The 14,637-nt window shown below is 43.0% G+C and overlaps 1 protein-coding gene across 1 annotated transcript in view; it reads right to left on the bottom strand.

Annotated features, from left to right (window-relative positions):
* THRAP3 (thyroid hormone receptor associated protein 3) overlaps nt 1-14,400 on the bottom strand; it is a 47,444-nt gene extending 33,044 nt beyond the window's left edge. Inside the window, exon 1 of the mRNA XM_075553938.1 lies at nt 14,268-14,400. The gene's annotated coding sequence lies outside the window, so the exon portion shown is untranslated. The remainder of the gene's footprint in view (nt 1-14,267) is intronic.
* Between the last annotated feature and the right edge of the window lie 237 nt (nt 14,401-14,637).

Raw genomic sequence — 14,637 nt, 5'->3', positions numbered from 1 at the left:
CTGGGGGTCTTAAAAAGTTTGTAAGTGGCCACTCAAGGCACACTTGCTCTCTATTCACCAGGAGCAAGAAAGGAAGGGCATTCAATAACAGGAGGAGGACTGTGTGTTGGAGCTCTGGTGGCACAGTGGTTAGTGGGACCGCTAACCATAAGGTCAGCAATTCAAAACCACCAGCAGCGACTCTGGAGAAAGATGGGGTTTGCTATTTCCATAAACGGTTAGTCTCTAAAACTCACAGGGGCAGTTCTACCATCCCTATAGGGTCTGGAGGAGTCAGAAGGGACTTGATGGCCACAGGCTCATTACTGCTATGAAGCCGAAAGAACTACATGGTGCCCATTTACCATTACTGAACAGAACATTTTGATTAACAATTTCACAGAAGATGGAGAAAGGGGAGATGAGAATGCATAACAGAATCTCAAATCTCATGGACTCTAGACTTTTTGAAGCCATGGATGGGGGACAAACCTCAGACACTATTGCCCTGAGATAATCTTTAAACCTCACACCAAAAAATTTCCCTGAAATCATCTGGAAATTGAGTAATAGTTTAACTTAACAGATAAAAAAAAGTCTGCCTTACGTAATGTGCTCCTCAAGAACATTTTGTTCTAATAACCTGACATTCTGTGATGCTCACCTTCCCAACACAATCACTGAAGACAAAACGGGTGCATAAGCAAATGTGGTGAAGAAAGCTGATGGTGGCCAGCTATCAAAAGATATAGTCTGGGGTCTTAAAGGCTTGAAGGTAAACAAGCGGCCATCTACTTGAGAAGCAACAAAGCAGAACACAAGCCTGTATAATTATGAGGTGTCGATGGGACAAGGTGTCAGGCATCTTAAGACCCAGAACAAAACCATACCCATGGTGAACAGGGAGAAAGAGGAGCATGGTGTGGACACCCAATGCCCATCTGTAGACAATTGGACACCTCCTCTCAGAGGGGTCACAGGGAAGAGATGAGCCAGTCAGGGTGCAGTATAGCACCGATAAAACACACAACTTTCCTCTAGTTCTTTGGTGCTTCCTTCACTCCACTACCATGCCAATTTTTCTTTACAGATCGGATTAGACCAGAGCATGCACACTGCTACAGATAAAAGCTGGAAACACAGGGAATCCAGGATAGATAAACCCCTCAGGGCCAACAATGAGAGCAGAGATACCTGGAGGATTAGAGGAGGGTGAGGAGAGAAAGGGGGAATGGATCACAACCTAGAACCCCCCCTCCCAGGGGCACGGATAACAGAAAAGTGGGTGAGGGGCAAGGGAGGATGATCTAAGATATGGAATAATCTGTAATTTATCAAAGGTTTGTAGGGGAGGGAAGGGGAAGAAATGGGGAGCTGGTTATCAGTGGTTCAACTGAGAAGAGAATGCTTTGAAAATGTTGATGGCGGCATATGTGCAAATGTGCTTGACACACTGGATGAATATATGAATTGTGATGAGATGTAAGAGCCCCCAATAAAATTATTTTTAAGAAGTAATGTGCTGTTAAGATCTATATGGAATCAAATAGCAGTAACTTGAAATATTAGATAAGGCAGAAGGACTCAGAAAAAAGGGGATGGATGAGACTAGTTGCACATCTCAGGATTGCTATAAAAATTGGATAAATTATATGTGCAAAGTTTTAAAACATTGTTTATTCATGATGTACTCAGTAAATATTACTATGATTCTGGCCAAGATCAAAATGACAAGAGTTAAAAGATAAGACTTCTAACAGGAGGCAAGGGTAGTAAGAGGGTCACTAAACATTCTCAATTTCCCCCCCAACACTATCATGATCCCAATTCTACCTTACAAATCTGGCTGGACCAGAGGATGTACACTGGTACAGATAGGAACTGGAAACACAGAGAATCCAGGGCAAATGATCCCTTCAGGATCAGTGGTGAGTGGCAATAATGGGAGAACGGGTTGGAAAGGGGGAACCGATTACAAGGATCTACATATAACCTCCTCCCTGGGGGACGAACAACAAAAAAGTGAGTGAAGGAAGAAAGGAAGAGGTCAGACAGGGCAAGGTATGACAAAACAATAATTTATAAATTATCGAGTTCATGATGGAGAGGGAAGCAGGGAGAGAAGGGAAAAATGAGGAGCTGATGCCAGGGGCTTAGGTGGAGAGCAAATGATTTGAGAATGATGAGGGCAATGAATGTACACGTGCTTTACACAATTGATGTATGTATGGATTGTGATAAGTTACATGAGCTCCTAATATAACAATATAAGAAAAAAGCATTCTCTTGAGAACTCAGCTTCATTGCAGATTCAGAATGACACTAGGTACACCATCAAAACATCTTAGAGGAACAATATGTACTGTCACTGAAAGTAAGACTCATTGCAGGTTGAATTGAGTTTGCCCGCTAAATGACCCCATTGTTATTCTGTGCCCTGTGTTCTCAATTTACACTACAAGGGGGGGAGGGGTGTCAACATGCCATCTGTGCACCTTTTCAAGTTCCCACCTAGACCAGCCTTTAAAACCATGTAGAGGTCAGGGCCTCCGGGCCAGAGACCACGCCCAGCTAAGTCCTCCTCTGATCCAGCAGACAGATGTAACTAATAAGGAATTCCAACCAGCTACTTTCCAGAATCTTTTGTCATCTGACAACACTTTTTAATAAGTTACTGTTATTTTTCCCACCAAAAGCTTTATTTCCTCGAAAATTGCTAGTACAATATTATTACCAAATGTCTTTACAGGTACCAGAATTCTTTCCCATACCCCTGACCCCACGCCTGGTAGCACAGTGTTAAGCACTCCTCAGGAGAAAGATGAGGGCGTTACGGGAGTAGAGCAGTCCCTAATTCTAAGTGGTGTCCTTAAACATGATACTCAGAGACACATAGTGAAGAAGGTCCCACTAGCCAAGGAGTGCCAAGACTGAAGACCTCCAAAATCACAGCCATCAAGTCAATTCCAACTCGGAAGGACCCTAGCAAGGCAGGGCAGAACTAGCCCTCTGGATTTCAAAGGCTGTACCTCTTTATGGGAATAGAAAGCCGTCTCTCTTGGAGACACTGGTGATTTCAAACTGCGGGCTGTGAGGTTAGCAGCCCAACACATAACTAGACCACAAGAGTGCCTATCTATTTTAAGAGCAGGTGAGGAGGGCAAGGTCAAAATTCTAACTGGAATAACATATTGCATATGAAGTTGCAGCTTACTGCTACCGCCTTTGACAAGTACATAAAATCTTCCGTAGTTTCTTAATAACCAGCACAACTTCAACACCAACTTTGAAATTACAGAATTTTTCATTTCCATTCAAGACTCAAGCATGAAAACTCCTTAAATATACAACGCTCCAAAGTAACAGCTTTTTCGGGTAACCTGATTAAACCAGATTAAGCATGTTTAAAATAATGTTTCCCCCCAAAAAAAGAATAATGTTTTCTTTTTTTTTAAGAATAATGTTTTCATCAAGCTTCTTTCTCTTAAAGATTTGTTTCCAAAAAATTCAAGGGATAGTAACTGACAAAGTGTTTGCACTGTTGATATATTTATTAATAACACTCAATACTGATGGAGCACTTGATCTGAGAAAGAAATTGCTACAGATTGTTTTTTATTCAAAAGTTCATCAACAACGATCTGTTAAAATTTCAGTTGTTTTCAATGGTCAAAGCCAAAAAAAAAAAACCCCAAAAAACAGAAAAGCCCACAAAGACAGAGATGTAGGAATTCAAAAGTCAGTTTATGAGACTAATTCCACAAAAGGTTGCATAAAAGTTGCTTAAATTTTCATTTTAGTCATTCAATAAAATCATCACATCTTTAACAATACTTACTAGGAAAAAAAATACTAGGAATAGATTTGTCTCCCATATCCCCCAAAGTCACTGAACAATAAAATTAAGCTTTAGCTTATCCACCAAAATACCTACTTAAAAATACCTATCCTAAAGACAGTATCTGAGACCCTGATTTAAGATATAATTCTCCTTCAAAAAAAATGACTTGGATAGAAATTAAACCTAAAAACTGTATCAGTAAAGCTACTAGGTATCACATTATTTTCATCCTAGTAAATACAAGGCATTAAATGCCTAATTTCCCAGCAAAAGAAAAGCCAAATAACATCAAATGTAATCTTTACATCAATCTGAATTTTCTGTTCCTGCTCAGCTGAGTGAAAAACAGAAAACTTATTAAGGCAGAAGAAAGTACACAGTCCAGAGCTAAGAGGTCCGTCTCTACTTAAGCCAGAAATGTCTGCATTCTCAGATTCCGAACAAATCGCTGTTGGTTAAGTGGTAGAAACTTGCAATGGTTAGTATGAAACTGGTGATACGTAAATGATGCTAAAGGTTCAACACTTTTCTGAAAAACCTAAGGTGAATAAATTGTCGACTATTACAATGTCCCACTCCTAGAAAGAAGTGAGGTCTGAATTAAAAGGCCATCTAGACCTTTTAGAACCTTCAGAGATGCCTAAGCATTCTCCAACTATGCAGTTCAACATGGGAATGCACCAGAAGTTACATATTGCCAATAACTCACTGAAAGATGGCTAGAATGTTTGAGAAACTAAATTGTAAGTTCTATTCCATTGTAATTAAGTATGCAGCTTCCATGAGCACTGAGCATGGAAGCAGCAAAGACCAAATGGCTCATTGCATTAGGTCAATCTGCTGCACAGGGGCTTGTGCAAAAGGGCTGAAAAGCTAGTATGTTACTGTGAGGACTAAGATCCGCCCAATCTCAGCCATGGTATTTTCAACAGCCTCCTACATGCGTGTGAAAGTTAGACAAGAGTAAGACAAAAGAAAACTTGATGCATTTAAACTATGGTGTTGAGAGTGTGGGCCGCCCACATCCTTGCCCACCAAGCCTCCAAGAATGACATTCCTGCTCAGAGCAGCCAATGGAGAGAGGCTGGCCCCACCATGAGACACGACTCCCCTCACTGAGGCACAGTGCTACAAGGCACAGCAGTGGAGGCACAAGGTAGGAACTGTGCGTGATCTAACCGACCCCCCCCCCCACCGCCAAGGCTAAACACAAAGGGAGTGCATCAGAGCAGCAAAGAAAGCAAAGCAATGACGTCCCCTAGGAATCCTGAAAACAGACTTGGGAATCGGTGGCAGGGCGTGGCATTCACCAGATCTGAACGGAAAACATTCAGAAGAGTCAGCAGACAGACCTAGAACTATTTATAGGATTTTTTCCCTTCTTTTTCTCATGTCTATCCATATAAGAAAGGCCTAATAACCAATCCCAAGGGTAAAATAACAGAGCCCATGGCTCTGGGGGGACATGGGAGAGAAGGTGGAAAAAAGGGAAGGGCAAGCCAACAAACCCAGGGACAGGGGAACAGTAAGAGAACTAAGATCGATGGTGAGGTAATACCATGCCTGGTGGGGTCTGACGAAGTGCAATGTAGCCTAGAAAAAATTCTGAGAGCCAAATGAAGGCCAAACATGACAGTGGGACAGGAAGAAAGTAATAAAAACAGAGAAAAGAACTAGGAGGCAAAAGACATAGAAATATAAACATAGGCATGCACATGTAAATATATTAATATACGACGATAGGGATATAGTTCTATGTACATATATTTAAATGTTTAAGTGTTAAGGTAGCATAGGCATTGCATCTCTACTCAAGACCTCCCTCAATTAGAACACTTTGTTCTAATAACCTGGCATTCTGTGATGCTCACCTTCCAGACATGATCACTGAAGTCAAAAATGGGTGCATAGGATAGAGTAATAATTTATAAGTTACTAAAGGTTCCTGAGGGAGTGGGGAGCGGGGAGGAAGGGGGAGGGAAAAAAAGGAAAATGAGCTGATTCCAGGAACCCAAGTGGAAGGTAAATTTTGAGGATGAGGGTAATGAATGTATAAGGGTGCTTTACTCAATTGATGTATGTATGGATTGTGATACGAGTTGTATGAGCCCCAATAAAATGATTTTTTTAAAAAGGGGTGCATAAGTAAATGTGGTAAACAAAGCTGATTGTGCCCGGCTATTAAAAGATATAGTATCTGGGGTACTAAAGTCTTGAAGTTAAACAAGCGGTCATTTAGCTCAGAAGCAACAAAGCCCACATGGAAGCAGCACACCAGCTTGTATGAGTCACGAGGTGCCAAAGGGATCAGTTATCAGATATCAAAGAACAAAAAAATCCTATCATTGTGTGCTCACCTTCCCAATACGATCGCCGAAGACAAATGGGCGCATAAGCAAATGTGGTGAAGAACACTGATGGTGCCCAGCTATAGCGTCTGGGGTCTTAAAGGCTTGAAGGTAAACAAGCAGCCATCTAGCTCAGAAGCAACAAAGCCCACACAGAAGAAGTACACCAGCTTGTGATCCCGAGGTGTCGAAGGGATCAGGTATCAGGCATCATCAGAACAAAAAATCCTATCATTGTGAATGAGTGGCAGTGTAGAGTGGGAACCCAAAGCCCATCTGTAGGCAACTGGACATCCCTTTACAGAAGGGTCACGGGGGAGGAGACAAGTCAGTCAGGGTGTAGTGTAGCAACAATGAAACAACTTTCTAGTTCCTAAATGTTTCCCCCACCCCACTATCATGATCCCAATTCTACCTTACACATATGGGTAGACCAGAGGATGTACACTGGTACATATAGGAACTGGAAACACAGGGAATCCAGGATAGATGATCCATTCAGGAAGAGTGGTGAGAGTGGCGATACTGGAGAGGGTGGGGTGGAAAAGGGGAACAGATTACAAGGATCTACATTTAACCTCTTCCCTGGGAGATGAACAACAGAAAAGTGGGTGAAGGGAGATGCCGGGACAGTGTAAGATATGACAAAATAATAATTTATAAATTTTCAAGGATTCATGAGGGAGGGAGTGGGAAAATGAGGAACTGATACCAAGGGCTCAAGTAGAAAGCAAATGTTTTGAGAATGATGATGGCAACAAATGCACAAATGTGCTTGACATAATGGATGTATGTATGGATTGTGGTTAAGAGTTCAACGAGCCCCCAATAAAATAATAAATATATATGACTTTCTTAAGGCAAAATAAGAGGGTTAAGTAAATTAGACAAGTGTTTTATGATATCCTTTCATTAAATAGTTTTTAATTACTTTGCTGAATAATACATAACCAGCCAGGAATAATTAAAAATTTATTCATGAGTAATTTTTTTAAAGTACAATAACAAATAGATATGTCTTAGAAGTATGGCCAGAATGCTCTTTAGAGACAAAGCTGGCAAGACTTCGTCTCACACACTTTGGACATGTTTTTAGGAGAGACCAGTCCCTGGAAAAAGACGCTACGCTTGATAAAAGTGGAGGGGCAACGAAAAAGAACCTTGATGAGATGGATTGACATAATGGCTGCAACAGTGGGCTCAAACCTAAGATCAAATTTGAGGATGGTGCTCAGGACCTATAAGTATTTCTTTCTGTTTATACAGGGTAGCTATGGGTCGGAACCAACTCGTTGGCACTAAACAGCAACAATTTAAAGTAGCCATATATGGATACTGAAATGAGCAGTGGAGCTCTAGACCCGTGTTTCCCAAAGTGGATGACACTGCCTACCCCTTGATAGTGGTGGTGGGGGGAGGGGGGAGCAGCATTGGAATAGGGGGAGTCTGCAAAAACGGATAACCACATTTCATCCTGGATTATGGGCTTTAGTACAAAAGTTTATTACCAGATAGGTGCTGGGTAATTTTTTCCCCCTCTTCAGAGGGAGCAATAGGCCAAATAAGCTTGGGAACTTATGTTGAAGTGCCTGATAGGATGAGAGACAGACAGACAGACAGGCAGACTGACTAGGGAGAAAATGGAGTAGCAAAGATTTAGAGCCAGTTTTTTTGACTCATTGTATTATCATCAAAAACTATGGCTCTGAAGTTTACATCTCTTTTGCAGTTAGCATTTTAGCATGATTGTACCACAATATAATCACCCTGAAGTGTTGTACATTTTAAAGTTCCATCTCATTCTGCAGGACTACCCTTCTCTTTAAAGCATCTGTTCGTGATTTCCTTAGAGTGTGCTCCTAAAGTATCCGTATCCTACATGAAGGCTGCAGCAATTTATACGGATGCACATAGAGCCCATTTCTCCACAGCCGCATCACCAATGATCATTGCCACGCTGTTTATCATCGTGGGAAGCTGAAGGAAAACAAATGACACCCCACTGTTGAGTTAATCTGCATCTCTCTGGTTACTGAAGAGGTTCAGCGATTCTAAATTTCACTCTTTCCATTTCACTTTCCCACAAACTTTTAAGGCCTCATACAGAATACTTCCATTGCCTCTCTCATTCTGTTCCCCTCACCACCTACCATACAAATGATCAATTGGCAACCTGCAAGGATCTGAGTAAACTTGAACTTCATAGTGAGAGCACTTCCAGAGACTGCCACCTACAGGTTCCATTTCTGTATTGCAATAACTATTTACTGAGTTGCTTCCATTCAACAAAGCATGTCTTCAGCAGGGACACAAATCACTTACTCTTTATAGAGGTGAATGCTAAGAAACAGATCAAAAGAAATAATATCAGGTAGCAATAATGCAGGGATGGAGAGAGAATAGCAGTTGGTAGATACTCAGAGGTCAAGGAAGGTCTCTCAGAACATCTCGCTATGTGGACTTGGCCTACAAAGGGACATCAGAACAGAGCTAAGGAGATTGGTTGTGAAATTAAAGACATTAAGTCCAACTTGAGACAAACATTCCTTTTTTATTTTTAATCTGTTAAGAGTAATGCACAATCATCATATCTAGTTTCCTCGATTTATACTAAGGCATTTTCAGACACAAGCCAATATTCAGGGAGCACTCATGCAGTCTTATTTACTTTGTAACCCTATGAATGTGTCCAGCATGCTGAACACAACCACTGTATGTTAATAATAAATACTCTCATTGTCGGGCCACTGCTTTAAACAGTTGACTACATCTGAATTGTATACTTTTTAAAAATTTATTCATTTTATTAGAGGCTCACACAACTCTTATCACAATCCATACATACATCAATTGTGTAAAGCACATTTGTACATTCATTGCCCTCATCATTCTCAAAACATCTGCTCTCCACCCAAGCCCCTAGCATCAGCTCATTTCTCCACCACCTCCCACTCCCCCCAAATTTTCAATTCTTAAAAGCCTCCCCGTTTTAAAGTTTCCCCCATTCTGATTGTATCAAGTTTAGATATATTAAAGAGGCATTCCAGATGAATCAGAGCTCTGCACATGCAGGCCAGGGTATTTTAGCTCTGCTCCATACCAACTTACCCCAAACTACGATGACTACCACAGACCATCCCGAGTAACCCCAAGCTTTATTTCATAAAACTTTTAAATAAGATGTATTTTTAGAACCCCATGAAAAGCTCAGAATGCCATGCTCTGCAACCAAATACAATGCAAATCCTATTAAAAGGCAAGCTAATGACCTCGGCATTAAGCACTTCAGGAAAGCACTTCAGAGGAAGACTGGGCTAGTAAATGAGATCTGCCCTCTTGCCTTAGGTCAAGAGGATGAAAGACCATCTCCAAACTGCATAGTAAAAACAGTAAGCACATCTCGCTCACATATTTATAATTCCATGTTGTCATGTACACATACCCATGAAACAATCCCCTAACACACTGGTCTCTTAAAGCTAAGCAGTAAGAAATTAAAAGTGTACTGAACAAGGCCAGGCTTACAGAGCAGGCGTCCTCAAAACCACGGGCCACATGTGGCCTGTCAAGGACATTTATCCGGCCCACCCACTGTTTTTGCCACGTTTGTTTTTTAACTTCAAAATAAGATATGTGCAGTGTGCATAGGAATTTGTTGTTTTTTTAAACTACAGTCCAGCCCTCCAACGGGTGTGAGGGACAGTGAATTGGCCCCCTGCTGAAAAAGTTTGAGGACTCCTGTTATAAAGGATTAGGCCTGAAACAAGAATTTCTTGTGTTTAAGAATTTAACCAATTTTTTTCTATTGGGCCACCTCATTCTGTCTTTTCTGATAGCCCACAATGTGGAAGTCAAAGGCAGTTTTACTCTCGAACCTAAGAACATTGCCTCTAGGTAAACTAGGACCTTCTTTTAGGAAGCCCTCATCTAATGGAAAGTCAAGGGAAATGAAACCTTCCTGAAGCGCTCTCACTGACTTCCCCTTTCCACCCTGAGTTTAGGCTATCATTTTTACTAAAATCGATACAAAGCAAGTTGACTGACACCTCAAAAAGCCACAAAGAAAGCAAAGTTGCATATTATTTAAAAATAACACTGAAATAATTTCAACAACTTGTCTTTGCTTTGCCTTTCACCTTTGAGACTGGCCAGCCTGCCCGTGCAGTTACAATATTCAAAGGCTGTGAGGCAAACCAGGCACAATAAACGTGAGGGCAGACCAGCTAACAGGCACGGGGCAAAAACCTAATCAAAAACCTAATCGCTGCAATTACCCTTTCTCAAAGTCCTTGAGTCTCTTCAGTTTAGAAACAAGGTAATATTTTGGGTCCCTACTTCACTTCCCTCTCCCAAAACTACTTTTTTTGTTTTTTAAAGAACAAAGGAAAGAGACAAAAAGGCAGATCACAAAAATGATGGTGGCTAGGAGGGCAGGGTTAACTAAGTGGCAGCAGTAGAGACCTGTATCATAGGCCCAGAATAGAAGAGAGAGCAAGCTCACAACAGCCAAGTGACATATAAAGTGTGAAAATAACAAGCATCCACAGACTCACGCCAGGGACACATGCCAAGCTGTGGTGGGGGTCTGTGGCAATGGCAAACTGGAAAGGGCATCTCCCCACCCCCACCCCTAAACGAGGGAAGACTGCTGCCACAAAGCAGAAATAAATACAAGCCCTGCTGCCAGGTCCAATTTTTCAAGAGCAGCCTGCTGGACCCTTTTTAGATGAAATGTTTTCAAAATGCTGACAATGGCTCAAATTTAGCCCAATGAAACACACCTGCAGACTGGATTCAGTCCAGACTTCAAGCTATGCTAGAATAAGAATGTACTATATAGAATTTAGGGTAGAGCTGGACTCAGGCCGGGAAGCGCACCACATGCTTCAAAAAAAAAAAAAAAGGCCACTATCATCTAGTACTCATCGGTCAAAAATACACGTGAATGAAAGCAAATCATTTTACAGTTCACCCACTAAAATGGTTCCCTGTCAGCCCCTAAAACAGGAATGATAATCCAAACTCACTGGAAAAACTCATTAAGAAATGATTTTTAAAATTTTTATAAACTGGGTTCTCACCAATTTGCATAAATTTGAGCATAATCAGCCCCTCATGTATAGACAATTATTTTTAAATCCAAGAGGCTATTTCTAATCTACAGCATTTATATTTCTTTTTTTATTTCATATTTAAGAAATGGAAATTGCCTTGTAAACTCAGTCTCTGAGAAAGCTATACACATTGTCTAACATTCTGGTAAACTGGGTAATTACTATGAATTATGCCACCTGCATTATAGACTCAAGCAGTGAGTTTTCTGAGATGCTAATGAGAAAATGAACCCCTCTGGTAACTTTTTTTTACAAGTTCATAGCCCACCTCAAGACTGTCCTGCTCCAGGGTTATGAGGGTGGCAGGGTGGGGGGGAGGGAAAAGAAGAGCTGATATACCAAGGGCTCAAGTATAAAGAAAATGTTTCAGAAATGACAGCAGCATATGTACAAATATGCTTGATACAATTGATGTATGGGTTGTTATAAGAGCTGTAAGAGCCCCCAATAAAATGATTTATTAATAAAATTGTAAAAGACTGTCCTGCTCTAGAGACCATACATCTACCTGCGTCACCTCTCCAAGCACTCTGCTTCTCCCCATGGCTACATCTCTATTCCCCTGCTCTAATTCAGGCCATCACCACCTCCAGCCTGGTCTAATAGCTTACCTAGTTGCCATTCTTCTCACCTGGTCACAGTCCTTACAATTCAAGAACCTAGGCTTGAATGCTTGTGCCTAGCACCCCCACCATCACCTAAAATGTTGTTTGACACCCTACAAATTTGGGTCCGCTTCAAAAAGAACTCTCTAATCACCCTGAGCTCTTCCCCTTTTTTTAAGGTTACTTCCACATCACTTTTACACTACAAATTCCCAAAAGCAAAGAACCTAACTGTCCACATCCCACTGCTAACAACAGAACCTAGCACAGGTAGCCCTAACGCACTGCTGTGGAACCAAACCTTAGATGCTTCTAGAATAAATTTGTGATGTAATCAATAAAAATCTACTTTTTGAGAGAACAGCACTAACCACAGTAATTCAACTCGGGATGTCGCTAAGCCCAAGATAAACAAATCAGCATCCTAAGAGCCTTAGTGGAGAAGATGACCAATTAAAAAAAAAATTATACCCTATCCCTTCTGCTACCAATCCATCTCATCCCTCATTTCAATGATAATCTCAGAAACACTTCAAGCTCCTCCCTCCAATTCCTCAGCACAGGATAAGGTCATTCTTTCTGTATGCCATAAGTTTAATGGGTAAACCAAGCACAGAAAGTACATGAGTACAGTACTAAAGAAATACGGTAAGGGACCACTATGACTGCATTACTGAGTACATGTACCAAACTGTTAAGAACAAAACAAAAACTACTTCTGATGCTGCTGTTGCTACCACCACCACCACGGAGACATATCCTAAAACTGAACTCTTGCCTAGTCTGCAGACCAAAGTCTTCAATTCCAGTTTTCACTGGTGCCAAAAAAAATGTGGGGGGGTGGAAGAGGTGGAATTATATTGGATATAAAAATGTTTAATTACACAATTTCTTACAAAAACTTCTGCCACCGAATGCAACCAAGCAAGCCTACATGGCTGCATTACCATTTGCTTTTTTCGTGCATGCCAGTCCCAGCAGGAAACAGAACCACCCAAAAGTTGTTCAAGGCAGCAGCTAATTTTGGTCAACAGGTTTTTAATATAATATAGGCTACTAAAAAAAATATATATATAGGCTACTATTATTACTAACAATATGGATTCCTAATATAGGAACAGAACACTAGAAGAAGGGAGAATGCTATTTATACGTCTTCTCACCCTAGGTCTACGATGGAGAAAGCCTATTAAGAAAAATTCCAGTCGAATTTGACTCAACGCGACTCCCGGGGCAGAACTGTGCCTAGTTTTCATGGCTATGATCTTCACGGAGGGTGATGCCAGGTCTTTCTCCCTTGGAACTACTGAATGAGTTCGATTCCAACTGCCAAACTTTTGGTTAGCAGCCAAGGGATTAACCTTGGCACCACCAGGTCTCCTGATAATGTATAATGGTTCGGCGGATCTTAATCTAATAATCCAATGACCCAATAAAACGGCCACTGCTATTTTCACTAAGCAGTGAAGCCCCTGGACCCCAAATCAAAAGCTGGCAACGCCAGGCCCAAGTTTCCAGAAGCTTGTGGCGGGCGTTCTCCTACCAGATCCTTGGTAAGCCCTCGGGGATTTTTCTCTCTAGGCCAATTAGCAACCTCCCCGTAAACACAGTACTTGCGCTGATGGCGTCCAACTTCTGGGCACCAGCTCGCCAGCTTCGGCCGCCTTGCTCCTCCCCTAAGATTGAGGAAGGCCGAGAATGGCCGCTCAAAGTTGCTTAGGCGCTGAGAAGCAAAGGGAATTGCCTCGTCGACGCATAAGAGTCGCCAAGAAACCAGTGAAATGCAAGTCGGCCTCACCCCCCCCCTCCGGCCCAGGAGACTGAAATAGAAATGGAGCCGGCGCTGGGGAGCGACACTATTCCCACAGCAGATAAATATGGATTATGCCTCTTTTGGCCACAAGGCAGAAATGAACGGAAGAGGGCTAACATTTACTGCCAGCCAGCCACATGCGCCTGAAAAGAAAACCAGGCCAATGGACTCCAGAGGGGGGGAGGGGGGCACTCTCAGGGATTCCAGGAAAAGGGGAAAGGTAAATAATGGGGTCCGTCCGTCCAGAGGGGTGGGAAGGGAGGAGAGGCCTCTCCGGTAGACCGCGGAGAGGAAGGAGGAAGGGGAGGAAGGGCTCGGGACGGAGATCAGCCTGGAGCCCGGGGAGTCGGGCCCGAGCGAAAGGAAGCCCTCAGGGGCGGGGAGGGGAGGAGCGGGAGGGAGCAAGGCCCGCTCCACAGAGGCCAGGAGGCAAGCGCGGGGGATCGGCGCCGCGCCGCGCCAGGCCTTCCCGGGGAGCGTGACGTAGCTGCCGCTGAGACAAGACAGAGCCGAAACGGCTGGACCTGCTTGAGTCGCCCTAACCCCCTATCGAAGACGCTTGCTCACCTGAGCTCACCGCAGCGATCGCAGCTGCAGCCTCGCAACGGCACAACCGGCCCGAACCTCGCCCCCGCCCGATAGCGCGGCCCGCGTCCCCGCTCTTCGTCGACGGCGACGGCGGCGTCACCCCGCTACTTCCTGGGAAATGTAGTCTTAGGCCCGCCTACCCTTGCTGGTTTGGCAGGCTAGTGAACTACATTTCCCACAAGGCGAAGCGAGCGTTGGGCCCGCCGATTTGCGTCACGCGCCAACTTGTCGGATGTCACGTGGGCTGCTCCGTTCCATCCCCTCCCCCCGCCAGGGTGGCCTGGGAGAAGAAGGAGGGAGGTGGACGGAATGGGCGGGGGCGTTGCTGACGCCACTGCCCCCACCATTT

Source organism: Tenrec ecaudatus, chromosome 1 (assembly GCF_050624435.1).
Source record: "Tenrec ecaudatus isolate mTenEca1 chromosome 1, mTenEca1.hap1, whole genome shotgun sequence".
NCBI classification, from domain to species: domain Eukaryota; kingdom Metazoa; phylum Chordata; class Mammalia; order Afrosoricida; family Tenrecidae; genus Tenrec; species Tenrec ecaudatus.
Note: the sequence above shows the minus strand (reverse complement) of the source record. Positions and strands in the feature narration are given on the sequence as shown.